Raw genomic sequence first — 12,500 nt, 5'->3', positions numbered from 1 at the left:
ATTGGGTATTCTATAGAGGCACACAAATGAAGCTGATCAGAGTCCAGATTTGCTATTAGCCCATATGGTCTCAGTTAGACAGACACAGAAATAATCACTGATCAGAGGACTGTCAGTACAAGCCCTCAGTGAAAGCCCAGAGTGACAAATGAGTCAAACACAAATCCCCATCAACAGTGCAGCTGTGTGAGAACTAAAGATTGGCTAAGACCCCTCTGGGACTTCACATGGGTTCTGGAATCCTGCTAGAAATGCAAATGTAGATTCTAGAATGACACTGACATTAGTACAGGACCCATTGCAACACTATATAAATACATATATACTGTACATATGTGTGTGTGTGTGCTTGAGAAAGTGAGAGAGAGTAATGAAGGATTATATGAGCCAACACTGAACACGTGCCTGTCCTGAGGCAAGAGCAAATAGCTCCAAATACAACACCATTAACAGAGTATCAGTGTCAGCCCTGCAGACCCAGCTGAAGCAGGCCAGTACAGCAGCAAATAGCTACACACACACACACACACACACACACACACACACACACACACACACACACACACACACACACACACACACACACACACACACACACACACACACACACACATACACACACACAAACAGATCTGAACAATCCAATCGTTAATGGAACAGTGTTATCCCAGCCAATAATTAGCAAAGCAATATTATAGTCTACGCTCTAAAATTACTATGTAAATGCATCAGCAAGACTGATGGACCTGCCTGATCAGAAGTGCGGTAAAGTAGTATGGGTGTGTTGGAACTGATGCATTACAGTCAGTGTATTCCAAAGAATTAGCATTTCTAATTTCTAATTCCATTCACACTGGGAGCTGAGCTGAACTGAGCTCTGATCAGGCTCATTAACTGTGATTGGGGCTGTGTGTGGAACAAAGCTTATGTGAATAGAATCAGAATTTCTCATTTCTAATTTAATTCACAAAGACCTGTTCCCAGACCTGTTGTACACCCCACTCACAGTTGATGAGGCTGATCGACGGAGCGTGGGGACTCGTCTGAGGTCAGGCGTGCGTGTGGCGTTGGGAGTCTCTCTGTATGTCACTGTCAGTCTCGAGGCTGCGCTGGGATCAGATGAGATGACAAAAGAGGAACGCCGAGTGATGTATTCCCCTGTGGCGCGGTGGCATGGCCTCCTGCTGTGTGCCCATTATGATGCCCCATGTGATGTCTGCCTGTTGGCAGCGGGCACCGATGCCACCCCTGCTGTGCCCCCCCACCAGCTTTTAATATCTGGCTGGCACACACCTACCCGACTCGCATGCAGGGTGCCCGGTAATGCCACAACACTGCTGACAAGAGAGAGACATTGTGTGTGTGTGTCTGTGTGGGTGTGTGTGCGTGTGTGTGCGTGTGTTAGGGTGGAAGGCACAGAGAGGCGAGAGAGATACTATTATTATACACAGTGTATGTTTTCTCGACTGAGGCTTAGAGAAAGAAGAGAGTCCAAGTTTTGAAGTGTGTGTGTGTGTGTGTGTGCTTGCATACACAAGCATGTGTGTGTCAGCAACAGATACGTGGCAAAAACGTCTTAAGAGTGTAATCTAAACTTTTGACTTTCCTGTATGTGTGTATGTTTGTGTGTGTGTGTGTGTGTGTGTGTGTGTGTGCGCGCACGGCCATATGTGTGAGTGTATACGTTTGCGGTTGATTCTTAGCTGAAATCTATCTTGTGTCCCTGCTAGTTCTCTTTGTAGTTGTAGTTTGAAATCCAGACCAGCTTGGGCTGAATTGCAAATCAATCCCTTTGCCTTGCATGCTTACCGCAGGATGAGATTCACAGTCAGACACACACACACACACACACACACACACACACACACACACAGTCACACACACACACACACACGCGCACGCACACACACACACACACACACACGTGCGCGCACAGTATACAAAATGTGCTTTTGTCCGACTGCATGTCTGCGTTTGGCCACTAGGGCATGCTCCAAACACGGTGCTCATGTTGCGCGTCTCCTGTCTGCTCCAAATGCTCTCTCTCTCTCTCTCTCTCTCTCTCTCTCTCTCTCTCTCTCTCTCTCTCTCTCTCTCTCTCTCTGAGGACCAGCAGTAAAAGGGAACAGCTGGTGAAGAATTTACCCCATATGAATGTTGCAGAACCGCTTACCGTGTTCTCTGAACTGTTCTCCCCTGGCGCTTATCTGTGACGGCGAGCACAGTGAGCTGGTTCTGATCTTGTTCTGAAGTCAGCGTCAGAAAAGAAGACGTGTCTTTTTTTAATGTGAAGAGAATAGTGCTATTCTCTTGTTGGTATCCTAGAACAAGGGCTGCATGTGTCGGTGAGCTCAGTGTCATTGGCCATGTAAATAAAACCTTACTGGTGGTAGTTACCAATGGTAACCATGTACTGACATTCACCGCACTGTTTAAGTCCTTTTTCTTAGTCATTGGTAATGACACTAATGTATTAGTGATGGTGTCTGAGTATGTGTGTGTGTGTGTGTGTGTGTGTGTGTGTGTGTGTGTGACTGTGTGTGTGACTGTGTGTGTGTGTGCGTGCTTTTGTTTGTGTGTTGGGGCTGGGTTTTGTTGGGTGTAATAGGGTTGTGGGGGTCACACATTGTAAATTCCCAATGAGGTTTTGTGTTGAGAATTTCCCACAGATTTCAGTTATACGGACACACACACACACACACACACACACACACTGATCTCATCTTTCTTCAGTTGTGCATTATTATAAACTGTAATCAACCTCACAGCACTGCAGCAATATTTTTTCACACACAATAGGCAGCAGGGAGAGTCTCTCTCCTACTCAGACACTTTTGAAGGTTGTCAGTGAGTCCAGGGGAGTGCACTGGGCATGCTCCAGAGGTTGTTAGGCTACTGGCTGCCATGTGGGCTGACACCAAAGCATCATTATCAGCCATTTGTCTACGACTCCTGTGAAGTCGCAATCCTACCTCAAGTAGCGCCCCAGGCTAATGTGAGACTTAGCGCTGCTCTTCCATTAAGATGGTGTTCACAGGAGGATAAGGTGGTCTTCAGACAGTTATCTGAGCCGGTGCATTATAATGCCAAAACCCAGCACTGTGTGTGAGAGTTTGTGTGCGCATGTGTTGTCTGATGTTGCTATCTGTATGCACTAGCACTGTAGCACAGCATGGTCGTAGAGGTTTTGTCCAAGTTGTTATCCATTTTCTTTCCCCTTTTTTTTTTTTTTGCCCGATGTCTCCCGGAACACCGAGGCACATTAGTGTTACACATTACACTAACACACATTGCACATTAGCATACAGTTCAAGTACTGTATTTGCCATTTGCACAAGTATAAGTGCACCGTAATTCTTGTGCGGGTCTCATGCAACTTGGTGGGCATGTAGCTCCACTAGGCTACAAGGAATTGAAGCTTTTTGTCCCCGGGGACCACTCAATGCAACTGAAACTATATGTGATATACAGTGTGTCATATACTGTAGCGCTATGTGGTACATCTAGTTAGTTAGTAGGTCAGAATCAAAGACTTCACATAACAGGCTAATTTCCTTAGTTTCCTTAGTAGGGGCTTTCTTGTTTTTTTTTTGAAGTTGTGACGTGTCTGTGTGTTTAGTTTTGTATTCACTTCTTGTGTATTTGTGTTGGGTGTACCACAGAGAATGCTTCCGCAAGTGTATGCGTACTGTATTGGTTTTCGTGTGTGTGTGTGTGTGTGTGTGAATTATTGTGCAGCCCCTCCATCATTAAGAGACCGACCCATTTCCCCCTTTAAGAATCGGATATCCAACCTCCCTCCTTGGTTGGATCCGCTTTTTGGGAACGTTCTCCGATGGCAGTGATCAATGCTGTTCGGCACCACCTCACAGACCCAGCAATGACCTTTAACCTCAGCAGAGTGCCCCCTGACCTCTGGTAGCTCACTTAGGCACCCAATTACACTAATCACCAGCTGGTGCCTGCAGATCATTTCAATTTTACACACACACACACACACACACACACACACAGATGTTCACCAGACGTGTACAATAATTATCCTCATCCTCATTTTAACTCACATATACTCTTAGACTTGGACACAAATACTGCATACATAAGCACACACTGACATATGCATACACAATAAACATCAGTAAAGCAGACCAATCCCAGACTGAGAAACACATAGTCAGATGCCATGCACAATCACACACAGACACATTTGCCTATGCCCACACTTTAACACACTCACAAAAACATTAATACACCACCACACTCTCACCCAAAAGCAGCCAATGTCATACAGATTTCCTGTTTTCACGATTCTATTCATCTATTTCCCTGTGTGTGTGTGTGTGTGTGTGTGTGTGTGTGTGTGTGTGTGTGTCTGTCTCTGTGTCTCTGTGTCTGTCTGTCTGTCTCTGTGTCTGTGTCTGTGCGTGTGTGTGTGTGTGTGTAGCCAGTTGAGTGACTGAACTGGCTCATTTTGGCTGCATTAATTCAAGAGTTTCAATTACTTTTTGTTTAATATACTCTGACACACACAAGAGCTCTCTCTCACACACACACACAGATACACACTGGCACACACTCATATTCACCCACCTCTCACCACTTTCACAGCAACCTCTCTGCCAATGCCACACATACACACACACACTGTACTGTTAACAGTGAGGTTACTGTGCACGCTTAGTGTGTTTTTATCAGTAATATATTTCGAATTACCGGTACCCCTTTATTGCCATGTCCGTCTTAGTGAAAGATATGAAGGAGTGGGCTGTGTGTGTGGTGGATGTGCTGTAAACTAAAATAAGTGAGGAGAAAGGGAAGAAAAGATGGAGAGAGAGAGAGGAAGGGAGTAGAATGGGAACAAGCGTTGCTGTATTGATTTTTTTCTTCAGTGAGATCTAATCGTTTTTTCCTCCATTGCTTTTTTCTGCTCTCCTTTTGTCGGCTGCCAGTCACGGCACTCAGAACAAGTTGGCCTTAAATGACTCTTTCCTCTCAACACCCTCCTACTGCACACTCTCTTCTTTCTTTCTCTCTCTCTCTCTCTCTCTGCCCCCTCATGTTGCTATGACAACGGAACCAGGCAGCATCAAGATCTGTGTACCTGCCATGGGAGCCATCACACAGAAAACACACCACACACACACACACACACACACACACACACACACACACACACACACACACACACACACACTCTCTCTCAAGTCTGACACGTTCAGCAGACATTTTAGATATCCCTCACTCACACCCACATTCACACACTCTCACTTTCTTCATGACATTATTATTTTCACACACACACACACACATACACACATACACACACACTACACACACACACACATGGAGAGACCTGAAATAGCTTGGTGATAGACTTCTCCCTTCTCCCAGGTGGTTGACACCTGAGCACTCTCCCCCTCCCTCCTCTCTTTCCATCACTCTTTTCACCTCTCTATCCCACCTCTTCTCTCTCCATCTCTTCTTTTCTCACCTCTTTCACCCCCTCCTCCAATTCCAACCTCCCTCTGCATCTTTATCTCTTTCTGTAGCTCTCTTCTCTTCCCTTCTTTACTCTCCATCTCTTTCTATCTCTCCCTCCCTCTCTCTCTCCCCTCTCTCTTTCTCTGTATCTCTCACTCTGCCCTCTCTCTCTCCCTCTCTCCCTCCCTCCCTCTCTCTATCTCCTCTTTCTCCTTGTTAGCACCAGTCTGTAGATGTAGCTGTGAGTCTGTGGAGACGGAGCAGAGCGGAGACAGAGCAGTGTGTGGGGCTCTATTCATCTGCTGCTCCGCACTCGTTTATTTCAGGAGTGTTTCTCCTTCTATTCTATCGGTACGGACTAGCCAGAGCTCATGGCAAAGGAGCTGTGTCCAGTCTGAGATTGGACCGGACCAGACCGGGTCGCAGATCGGTGAGCATCTCACCAAGCTGTTTACTTGTCCACTTTTCTTTTTCTTCGTCTCTCTTTCTCTCTCTCTCTCTTTCTCTCTCTCTGTTTCACACGTTTAGGGGCTTGTGTGGATTTCTCTTTAGCTTTAGACTTGGCGTTCAGAATGTTGGAGTCTCTCTCTGTCTGTCTGTATTTCATCAGAACCGCTTACTTCTGCCAGGTTCTGATGAGAATCTCTACAGAGATGTCAGAGTTCTCATAGGAGTTTTATCAAAATCGTGTGTATACTGTGATTTTAAAAGTGTTGTGGATTACAGATTGTATTATTCCATATCATCTGCTGGTGGATGCAGATCACTGTGTAGCTTTCTTGGTCACTTTCACAGAGTGTGCACCTGGGTGTTACTTGGTGTGTGTGTCTGTGTCTGTGTGTGTGTGTGTGTGTGTGTGTGTGTGTGTGTGTTTCCTCACCGGACATCCGGCCCCTTCCCACACGAGTGCTCTCCCAGAGGGGAATTTCCCGTAGGTGGTAGGCGAGAGGGGTCACCATGGGAACAACCATCAGAACCCTGAGGTGTTCCATCGTCGTTGCGTCGTTGGAGCAGTGCTGTTCCTATGGCACTCCCACACTACAGGAAGCAAGCGGATTGAACAATTTTCCCTGCCAACACACACACACACACACACACACACACACACACACACACACACACACACACACACACTCATAGTCAGACAAAGACACACAAAGACGTTGTTCATTATACATTAGGTTCGGTTGTGTGTGTGTGTTTGTATGAATGTAAGTTAGTTTGTGTTTGTGTGTGTGTTCCTGGGCTGCTGCTACATTTGTGGGTATGTACTGTATGCGCAGTCCTAGTGTTGTTTGTCTGTGGTACCAGTTACCAGTTCTGTGTCATATGTGTTGTGGGCTGTTGACATCATACAGCTGAACTGAAAACAGCCCCCCAAAAATACTTTTGAATTGGTTACTATAGAAACCTGCGCATCATATGTAAATGTGTTGATGCTCTTGGTTCAGAGAACCAGATTGTATAACACACAGACACACACATGCCCACGCTTGCCCACACACACTTTCTTTCTCTAATTGCACCTTATGTGTGGTGTGTGTGGAGAGGCCTCTTGAGCCCTCAGCTGAAGAGTCCTGGGGGAGCCTCCACAGGAGCTGATTAGACTGAGGGCTTTAGTGGTGACGCTAGCAATGGCTTCACGGAAGGCTCTTTTAATTGCCATCTTACAGCATGAGCCTCCCCCCCCCCCTCTCTTCCCCCCCTCCCCCTCTCCCTCCCTCTCTCCCTCCTTCACGTGGAACGGAGCTGTAATCATCAAAAAAAGATTGGTCTTAAGCGCCCACTCACATGTCTGGGAAATGATGATTACTGTTATCCTTCGGAGATGATGCCCGTTAAAGGTGAATCAGGGTTCCATGTCGAAGTATGATGGAGCAGTACGCAGGTGTGTGTGTATGTGTATGTGTGTGTGTGTGTGTGTGTGTTTCCTGCGTGTGTTTAGCAATCTACTGTACCTTTGTGAGCGACCCGAGGCTGTGGAATTGTTGTTGACGTCGCGGTGGTTATATCTGGCATCAGAGGGGATTCCCTCTGTTACTTAGTTACCTCTGCCAGTTCAGATTCCTAACAAGTACTGCATTCGCTCTCTGTTTTTCTTTCTCCCTCACAAATACACACACACACACACACACACACACACACACACACACATCTACACTTACAAGCACAACACTACGTAAATGTGCAACAGCACTGCACTGCAACCTCTATCAAATCTTCACACCTCACGACACACCAAAGCCTCTCATTCCTGAGCAGCGTCAGTAAGAGACTACCTGTGTGCATGTCTCGTCATATGCAGATTGCTCTCAGCTCTGACGTGCTCTCAGGAGGGATTTGGCTAAAGCTGACTCTCTGACAGCTCTCATACAAGACTCGTATATAACTAAAGCCATATGAATATAGCTGACATATATATAGATATATTATATAAAAAGGGAGAGAGAGAGAAGCTTCCAGAAAAGTGGTGCCACAGGGATTATCACATCTGTCTCTGTGGGCTTCACCTCTTCACTTTGGATGTCTCGTTCTGGCACTTCCCTCCTCCCCCAGAGTCTTGCACAAAGCCACACTTCCACACCCATTTTACATCCATAAATTCACACACACACACACACACAGTCACACCCATAAACATGTATACAGTACATACATACATACATTGACACACTCACACACACATACACACACACACACACACACACACACACACACACACACACACACACACACACACACACACACACAGAAACAACAGAGCAGTGGCAGTTTAATATAGGGTTATGTTCCATTTGACGTCAGTTATGTTCCTCTGTAACGTCAGAGATGGAGCTGGTTGTAGTTGCGTGGTTGGCCGAGTCCTGCCCAGGTGTCAGCAGAACCCATTACAGGCGCTCAATAGAACAGGCATTAGCACAGAGCAGTGTAGACCGGTGGGGTCTGTTACATTTAGAGCGGAGTGTGAATGCTGCCTGTTTGCCATGTGAATTGACCAACGCAACAGTCAGCAACTCCAGCCATTCAACAGCTACTTAGTTAGTGGAGAAGGATTTGGTGTCATGAAGTGTGTGTGTGTGTGTGTGTGTGTGTGTGTGTGTGTGTGTGTGTGTGTGTGTGTGTGTGTGTGTGTGTGTGTGTGTGTGTGTGTGTGTGTGTGTGTGTGTGTGTGTGTGTGGATGGATGGTTCCAATGGCAGGTAAACAGCAGATATTTTTTATGTGCATCTCAGTGTGTGTGTGTGTGCAATGCGTCGGTTTTTGTGCCTTCTACGCTGTTCTTCTTGTGAATTGGGCCCACCTCTCTGGCGTTCTGATTGGAGCCAGAGGACCGTGAGGACTGATTGATGGAGGGACAGGAAGTGAGGATGTGTCACTCTGACCTACTGATCTCTAAATAATGACAGGATTGTGCAAGTACGTCACAACACTGAAGCCACAGTTAAGTCGCGGCAGCCGCCACATTGGGACCACTGGCGAGTTTGAATTCTAATCAGTGACAGTAGCCTATGGTCCCACAGCTTACTGTGGGAGGCAGCCTTAGCCCTTTCCCCAAAAGATAACACAGGTCAATGTAATTCAATTCATAACCAAAACCATAGTCACATATTTAAATTGCCGATATAGCCTACACCAAAGTACTATGTAAGTACTATGTACTATATACTATTCTTTAATTTCCCCTTGGGGGTCAATAAAGTATCTATCTATCTATCTATCTATCTATCTATGTATCTATGTATTTATTGTGCATTTCGAGAACAACTGCCATCAACATTTTCCCCACGAGTCCACCTGAAGTCTTTTTCCTTTTTCTTAGCGGCAGTCAGAACTGCTGGATGCTGCCCTCAACCGGATAAATCGCTGTAGGCTTCCTTAGAGATCAGTGTTCTGACCTGACTGCCATCACACGACGATCCCTGCCACTCAGAGCGCCAGCTCAGAATAGTGCCCTCCGTATGTGGCTCCCATGTGGGCGTCGCTCCTGCAGCCTCTGAAGGCTGAGCTCTGCTGGCATCCGCCCGCCACAGTGCCCCCCTGTGGCCAGGCGGAATCAAGCCCCACCTTCCCCGATCAACCACATCAGTCAGGCGCTGAGTCACCGCCCAGCAAGCCATCAGCCACTTGCTGCTGCCACAGACACACGCACGCACAGACACACGCACGCACACTCACATGCCCACTTACACACACACGCACGCATGCACGCACACGGAAATGCACACTAACGTACATACACACACACGCACACACGTTGACATGCCCAGTACAGTAACACACGCAAACTGACATGCCCGCTTAAACACACGCACGCACACACACACACACACACACACACACACACACACACACACACACACACACACACACACACACACACACACACACACACTCACACACATTGACATGCCCACTAACGTACATACAACGACATGCCCAGTAACACACACACAAGCACACTGACATGCCCACTAGCACGCACACGCACGCACACACACACACACACACACACAGAGACACACAAACACACATCAGTAGATGAAAAGGATGACCACTCACTCCTATCAGTCGCATCTCTGTTTATTTTAAGGTTGCAAATGAGCCGTTTATTTCCTTTCATGTAATGTCACAGTCTTGGCCACATACACCTGCGCTGGAGAACAGCAGGAGCAGCAGAGCAGGTGGGCCCAGGCCTAGAGCACTAGCCTGGAAACCAGCCCAAATTTACCCTGGCCTCTACATTTGAGTCCGGGAAACTCCGAAAAGAATTCCAGGTTGGCTATGCCAGGCTATTAGAGCACGTCAAAACATAATTTCTGTCTCACCACTCATGAGAGAGAGAGAGAAAGAAAGAAAGAAAGAAAGAGAGAGAGATAGCTGAGGAAAAGAAGGGAGAGAGACAGAGAGAGAGAGAGAGAGAGCAGAGGAAAAGAAGGGAGAGAAGCCTCTTTCTTTGTACTGGCAGACTGTTCTAGAAAGACTGGGGAAAGAAGTGTGGGAAAAAACAAAGGGTAGTGACCCTATGACTCCTGTGATAGTAGAGAGCATTGGGTCGCTCTGATGGCATGATAGACAGCTGTCTATCTCTCATTTCTTACTCTAATGTGTCCCTCATTCATATCCATAAGTACCACATTGATAATGAAGTAGTCTGTAGTAGTGCTTTATGTCTTGTACCGGTAGTGGTGATGCTCATTATACCCTTAAACGCATACACACAATCCCTTTCACTCTCTCTTTCTCTCAAACACACACACACACACACACACACACACACACACACACACACACACACACACACCTCTCCTGCAGTCTGGCTGAAGGTCGTGGAAGTGAAAAGAAGGAGAAAGAAAAAGAATCTGTCGTTTTCCCCCTCTCTGCCTCTTCTCGAATCTTCCCCCGCTCCACCCTGTCTTTTATGTGCTGCTGTTGTCAGAGCTGCAGCTGTTGACCAGACCAGTGGCCATGTCTGAGGTCGTCTCTCTCTCTCTCAGATGCAGTCCCACTGTGTTTTGCTGCTTTTAGTCACGTTACAACATGCCAGCCCAGCGACACCGCCGCCCAATCGTCAGCCTCATAGCCCATCGCCGTGCCAACAGTCCAGAACCGCTCCTTGTGTCCGCCTTGCAGACTCTCCAACTGACTGTTCCACCGCACCTTGTGACCCTTTAACAGGAAACACACTTTCTAATAAGGAACACGCGCGCACAAACACACACACACACACACACACACACACACACACACTGTGCTGCTCTAGGCCTGTTGGCAGAGATCACACATTGTTGCAAACACACATATGACCATTTAGTGTATCCACTGACCACTGGACACTGTAACCCAGAGGATGGCGGGACAGGTAGGGGTGTGTGAGGGTGTCATTCAGGGGACGGAAAGCACCAGAGCCCCAGCCCCCCAGAGTGGCAGAGCACGGGCTGCTTAATGGGAGAAAGCCTCAGACGGAGGGGGATGCCAGGCGTGCTTTATGGAGGCCTATAATTGGATCCCTTTTGTTTCTGCTAACCGCAACTAACAGAATGCAGTCAGGACTTTGCCTCCACCACTCAGAGAGAGAGAGAGAGAGAGAGAGAGAGAGAGAGAGAGAGACAGGAAAGAGAGTGAGAGAGAAGGGAAGGAGGGAGAGTGAGAGAGTTTTTGGACTGGTCCTCGCCTGGGCTGTTTACTGCTCCCAACTGCTGCCACTGAGACTTGTTTGTCTGCGTTTATTTGCATTTATAACATTTATTTTGTTGTTTGTCTTTCGACTCGCCGCCCCCCTCATCACACGCCCCCTAGCAAGCCAGCCAGGCAGGCAGCAGTTCAAAGCAGCACTGGAGAGAAAGCTCACCCCCAGGGCAAAGATGCTGAATAGTGACTGCTTAAGCTCCCTCCCCCCCGCCCCCCCCCCTCTCTCTCTCTCTCTCTCCCTCTCCCTCTCTCTCTATCTCTCTCTCTCGCTCGCCTGATAACTCTGTCATAACTCTCTCTCACTCACACACACACACACACACACACACACAAACACACACTGTAGTGATGGCCTAGGGCAGAGCTCTGCTTATCAGCATGGTGTGTGTGTGAGATGGGGAGCAGTGACCTTGAGAAGGATGAGGAGTGGCTACATTATCGGTGGAGGTGGATCAGCATTGGAGGGGCAAAAGAGTGTGTGTGTGTGAGAGAGAGAAAAGAGAGAAGAGAGAGAGCGAGAAGAGAGAGAGACGTACCTCTGACCCAGCAGCAGTGTAACTTGACCCCTACTCTAAAAAATGACCCTTAGACATGACACCCCCCCCCCCCCCATATCTCCTCTCACCCTTCACCACTTTTTCCCTAAGCACTACCAGCTGTGCCACACTTGCCTCCATGACTGTGTCTCCCACCGTTTTTCTTTCTTTGTCCCTATAGGTGTGTGTGTGTGTGTGTGTGTGTGTGTGTGTGTGTGTGTGTGTGTAGGATTTGGTTCATATTCTTGCAGTAAAACTCAAGTAGGAGTCAGGCCTGTGTACAAAGTGTGTGTGT

The 12,500-nt window shown here is 47.4% G+C and overlaps 1 protein-coding gene across 2 annotated transcripts in view; it reads left to right on the top strand.

Moving 5' to 3' along the window:
• tanc2a (tetratricopeptide repeat, ankyrin repeat and coiled-coil containing 2a) overlaps positions 1-12,500 on the top strand; it is a 146,699-nt gene that overhangs the window by 88,074 nt on the left and 46,125 nt on the right. The gene's annotated exons all lie outside the window — the stretch shown is intronic.

The sequence above is a fragment of the Alosa pseudoharengus genome, unplaced genomic scaffold, assembly GCF_046254945.1.
Source record: "Alosa pseudoharengus isolate Yale_2024_CS ecotype anadromous, Long Island Sound unplaced genomic scaffold, YU_APseudo_1.1 YU_APseudo_1.1_scf_4, whole genome shotgun sequence".
Lineage (NCBI taxonomy): Eukaryota > Metazoa > Chordata > Actinopteri > Clupeiformes > Clupeidae > Alosa > Alosa pseudoharengus.
The sequence above is the reverse complement of the archived record's forward strand: the minus strand, read 5'-3'. Positions and strand labels throughout refer to the sequence as shown.